This window comes from Hipposideros armiger, unplaced genomic scaffold (genome assembly GCF_001890085.2).
Source record: "Hipposideros armiger isolate ML-2016 unplaced genomic scaffold, ASM189008v1 scaffold_12, whole genome shotgun sequence".
Taxonomy (NCBI): Eukaryota; Metazoa; Chordata; class Mammalia; order Chiroptera; family Hipposideridae; genus Hipposideros; species Hipposideros armiger.
In genome coordinates, this window is record NW_017731362.1 from 4,072,217 (window position 1) to 4,077,681 (window position 5,465).

A 5,465-nucleotide genomic window follows, 5' to 3' on the forward strand; every position below is an offset into this window, starting at 1 on the left:
TTTTTTTAAAGTTTTGTCTTTCTTTTTAAGATTTTTATTGGAGAACTGGGGGATGGGAACAGCACTGGGGAATTGGGGGAAGGGGAACAGACAAGTTGCTGTCCTTTTGTTCTTCAGTCTAGTTGTGGAGGACGTTGCTTCACTGGCTCAAGTTGGCACCATCATTGCGCTCTTCCCGGGTGAGGCAGATCAGTCGCCGGCTTCTGGATGGCCGCTCACTGCGGCTGCTGGCCGCTCACGCTGGCTGCTGGCTACACATGGTAGCCCATGGCAACCCACTACAGCAGGAGCTGCAGCCTATGCCATCACTGGCAACTCACGGCAGCCCAGCTCCAGGTTCAGCATCTTAGCTGTAGAGGGCAGTGTCATTGGCCCTCATATGTGGGATCCGAACCTGGGCCCTCTGGCGTCCCAAGCCAGCTCTTAACCAACGCGCCACTCGGCCGGCCCCAAAACTGACAGCTTTTAACAAAATTGTTTTGTCCTACATTTGACGAAATGGTAATGAAGTTATACCTGGAATCATTCATCTAATTCTACCCCGAAACCTTAAAAAAAAGAGCCTAGTAGATACACCTGGTCATAGAAATGGGCAACTAAAATGACCAAATAGATTCCCTAAGGAGAAAGTTGCTTTAAAAATAGAATAAAATGAGTGACTATATGGAGGAAATCCTTACCTTTCTGAAGTTTATGTCATAGAGGGCAATTGCAATATTCAAAACAGTTCATTTTCAACAAACATTTATCGTAAGAACACTGTATTCAGACACTATGCTCAACACTAGAGTTTACAATGAATAAACCATAGAAGTTCACAGTCATTGTCTGAGAATGTCAGATTGGATGAATCTTCAGTCCAACTCAGCACAGCTTTTTTTGTGTTCTTAATGGATTGGCATCTGGTTTATGGTGCACAGTCTCTGGGATTTGTTTGGTGTGTTGGTTGTCAGAGACCAGTCAACCCTGGTGAACCTGCAATCAAGTTCTTCAAGCTGTAAATCTTAAGGGCTGAACTCTTCATACCACCCAGAGGATAAAGTGAAGTTATGACTTTTAATAACCTTCTCATTAACATTTAGTTGTTTACCTGGGTCTTACAAACACTATCCTTCTCAATGGTCTCAGCATTTCTGAGCTAGGAAGGTACAGAGTATCTCTGTATGTCTGAGTTATGCTCCCAAAAGTTGATTTCTAACTTGGTTGTTTGTTTGAAACTGAAAATGATTTCCCCCAGACAGACCATGTGATAAATACTGGTTAGGTTCTCAGGCCAACTCTTCAAAGCCCATTTAGCCACATGCAGCTCTACCATGAGGGTGAGAACCGTGACCTACAACATTGTTTTCACAGGAAAATGTGCCTCAGCAGCGGAACAAGGTCTTCCTTCCTCCCCCACTTCCTACCTCCATGAGTAATGAATCCAGGGTGTTTACTATAGGACATGCAGCTTCTGAGTATGGGTGGCTGCGCGCTATGGCCTTGGACACCTTATCCACCAGTCAGAGGAATGTTCATTCTCTCGCCTCTCCTGCTGTAGCCTTGTCAATGAAGGTGGTGAGGGCAGCTTGGGAATCTTTCCCTGACCCACCTTCTTCAGGGTAGGGCTGTTGCGACTCTTTGGGGGGGTGGTTCAAAGCCAGCTACATAATCTCTATGGTCCCTTGTTTCAAAGTAGCTAAAAAATGTAGCTAAATGTATTAAAATATAAAGCTTATTTTCTTTTTTCTAGTCTCTCTCTCTTGATGTGTTATGGTGTTTTAAATTTAGACAGATAATTAACTATTATAACTATTTAATATCATTCTAAGTAAGGAAAATTAAAAATTTATTAGCATGAATTTTAGACTTAATTTTCATATTATACAATGCCAGTTTGAAATACAAATATAAGAGCATTTAACTCCTTTGTGAAATCACACAATTCCTATTTTGTAGCTCATAAAGTGGTCCTCCCCTTACCCACAGGGTATAGGTTCCAAGACCCCCGTGGATGCCTAAAACCACAGATAATACTGAACCTTACATATACTATGTTTTTTATTATACATACATATCTATGATAGTTTAATTTGTAAATTAGCTATAGTAAGAAATTAACAACAGTAATATCAGACAGAATAATTATAACAATATACTGTAGTTAAAGTTATGTGAATGGGTTTGGGGCCATTATTCACTAAAATAAGGGTTACTTGAACACAACACTCCATCTGTGATACCTCAACAATCCATCTGATAAACTGGATGGCTACTAAGTGAGTAAAGCATGAGTAGCTGGTAGCCGTATACAGCATTGATATACTGGACAAGGTGATGATTCACATCCCAGGCGGGATGGAACAGGACAGCTTGAGATGTTTACCATGCTACTCAGAAAAATGCACAATTTAAAACTTATGAATGTTTATTTCTGGAATTTTCCATTTAATGTTTTTGGAATACAGTTGAGCACGGGTAGCTGAACCCATGGAAAATGAAACCATGGTTAAGGGGGGACAACTGTACAAAAGAAAGGGTGGATCCTTAAAGGACATCAGCATATTTTTACCACAGTAAAGCAGGCTGGATGCAGGGCAGAAAAAACAATGGATTTTCTTACCCTCTCCCTGTCTCTGATCTCTTGTTCATCTAATCTCTCCTTCCCATCCATGCCAGAATTACTGTTCTAAAAAACTAGTTGCATCATCATTCCTCTCCTACTGTCTTTACATAAATCCAAAAGTTCTGGCATCAATCAAGGCCTTCTCATTCTAGTGCTAACTTGTCTTCATTTTCCTGGGGCCTGTCAGACTTTTCCCATTTTCCAAAGTGTACGTGGCACATTCACGCCTTTGTACCTTCTACTCTTGCATCCAGAAATGTCTTTTTTTTGATACTTCCTGATGGAATAAAGTCTGGTGCAAATATTCTCTCTTCCAACTAAACCTTTCCTGATGTTTACAGTCATTATTAATTGTTACTTCCAACAAGAGCAGGTAATTTGCATCTTTGCTTAGGAAGCATCTCATGCTGCCTGATGGTGTATACTTATCTGTTCCTCTCCAGTATTCCTCCACTGCAACAAGGGCTTTCAAATTCTTTAAACAATAGCATAGCTCATAGCAATAATAAACAAAAAGTAGAAATACATTTTATGTTGTATGCTCACTTATATATACCTTATATTTCACCAATTTTAAGCAGTACTTTCTCCATTTTAATATCTCTGAAATAGGATGTAGCAATAGGCCGTCATATTTTGGTAGAGTTTTCACTTTCTTAATAGTACATAAAATAATGGCACTTCATAATTGATGACGTCAATTTGTTGAAATATGGTACAGAACTGAAACAAAAGTTTCACAAAACAATGTTTACCATTTGTTATGGGTGATGCTCTTTAGTTTTTCGTTCTATTTCATTATTTAAAAAAATGCAGGTTATAATCCACCAAAATGATTTCACTACTCACTTAGGAAGTAGCAGAAAACTACTGAGAAGTGAAACTTTACAGCTACACAATTGGATTAAAAACTAAGACTATGTTAACATGACTTTACAACTCAACTGACTGCATAAACAGGACTTTAATTCCAAGAAATGCTTGCCCAAGAAGAAGTTGCAGTTAACTTAATTGCAGTTTTTGGAACTTCCTCAAAAAAAAAGTCCATTTTTGTGAACAAGACTATTGACTGACGTCACCATCAGGGTAAACAGCCCTCTCTTCAACAAGATTACTCTGTTGGGTTTATCAACCAACTGTTTACTTTTCTAGGCTTGCTTCAAAACTCTCCCTTGTGTCCACTCATCCTAAATGATTATCTCATAAATTTAACTCAGTCTCAACCATGCTCTTTCATTAAAAGATCTGTCTTAAACCAGATCCTCCGAATCTTCTAACTATCCTACTCTTGAAGACCTCCTTCGTTAAGACTAAGGTTCTCAACATGGTCTCTTACTGCTGTAAGCAATGAACTTGGCTTTGCTTGATTAACATGTTACTTGGGTGGTCCTTGCTGGAAGTCAGGAGCTGACACTACATTTTTAGCTCCACCAGGGAAGACACAGTGCTTGTTATTTTCCTCTTCCCTTCCTCCTGGTGATCCAACGTTGATGGATGGGGAGGAAAGGTGTCTTAGGAATCTGAGGGTCAGTAAGGGATGTATAGTGGTTGCAGGTAAGGAACTCTTGTTGTAGAGGCTGCATCCACAAATTAGAAATCCTGGGGTTGGAACAAGCCTCCCCTTTCTCTTGGTTTTATCTACGCACAATCTCCTCTTCACACCTGGTATTCAGATGGTATTGTTTTAAATATAAAGCATTCAAGCTCCCTCCATATCACTTAACTTCAAGCCACTATGGGATCTTTGAAGTGGTCTTTGCCTCACGCTTCAAGGTAAGCATAATAATGGATAAGGGCTGCCAAACGTTTGGTTCTCATCAGGAATGGAATTAAGTCATTGAAAAGACATGCTGACCAGCGTCTCTAATTTCATAAATACTTACATAAATTTCACATAAACACTGGAAAGGCTCCTTGGACTCAATAAGCCATAATAAATAAAATAAGTTTGCTTTTCATCTAAGTGGGCACTAATCCACGTTTCCCACTACATGTCCCGGTCCAGCTCTTCCCAGAGTCTACGCTTCTGTAAAACTGGCCTAGTTCCCAGTGCATACAACAAGCCAGGTGCTTTCCTCCTCTCGGTCTTTGCTCACTTGTTGTCTCCGCAGGAACACCCTCCCTCTCACCTCCTCCGCTGGTTATATCGGTTTCTTCTGTTTCAGCTGAAAGGTCACCCGTGTCGACCTCACTTAGAAGCCTTCCTCCACACCCTCAGGCAGAATTAATGGCCTTCTTAGCACTTGGCCTCTAACGCGTTTGCCTTGTAAATCGGCTGTTGCCTTCTAGCCAATTCATCTTCAGGTCCGGATTTCTTGTTTCCGGCCCATCCGGGGAACAGGGATGAAGGCCTTTTCATCTTGGACTGCCCAGTGCCTTGCGTGTAGTAGGTGCGCAGTAAACGCTCGTTAAGGAGTTTTGGTCACTTTGCGCCCTAGTGCTGGGGCAAGTAGCAAGGCAGAGAAGGCCCCCCCCCTCGCCCGGCTGGCGGAGGCGGCTGAGGAGCCCGCGTGCTTCTCGGGCCACCCCCGCGGCACGCGGCCCCCAGTCACAAGCGTTGGAAATTCCGGCGCGTGCAGGCGCGCGGGGCCGGCCGGGGGCGGGGGAACCCGTGGAGTGAGCCTGTGACGTGCGGGGGGCGTGGCTCCAGGAGGCCGCGCCCCCTCTCCCTCGCCCTCTCTCGCGGGTCGGGGTTACATGGCGGCGACTGCGGCAAAGCGAGAGCCTCGGAGACGCCGCTGCCGCCAGCACAGCCGGAGACCTGAGCCGACACTGGGGGCTGCCCGCGGGTCCCGCACTCCCTCGATGACTCGGAGAAGTACCGTGAGTGTGTGTGTGTACGTGTGCGGGGCGCGCCGGC

General features: G+C 43.3%; 1 protein-coding gene across 1 annotated transcript in view; it reads left to right on the forward strand.

Moving 5' to 3' along the window:
- Window positions 1-5,242: 5,242 nt before the first annotated feature.
- MAPK6 (mitogen-activated protein kinase 6) overlaps window positions 5,243-5,465 on the forward strand; it is a gene marked incomplete at its 3' end in the record, with an annotated part of 33,999 nt that continues 33,776 nt past the window's right edge. Inside the window, exon 1 of the mRNA XM_019663960.1 lies at window positions 5,243-5,428. The remainder of the gene's footprint in view (window positions 5,429-5,465) is intronic.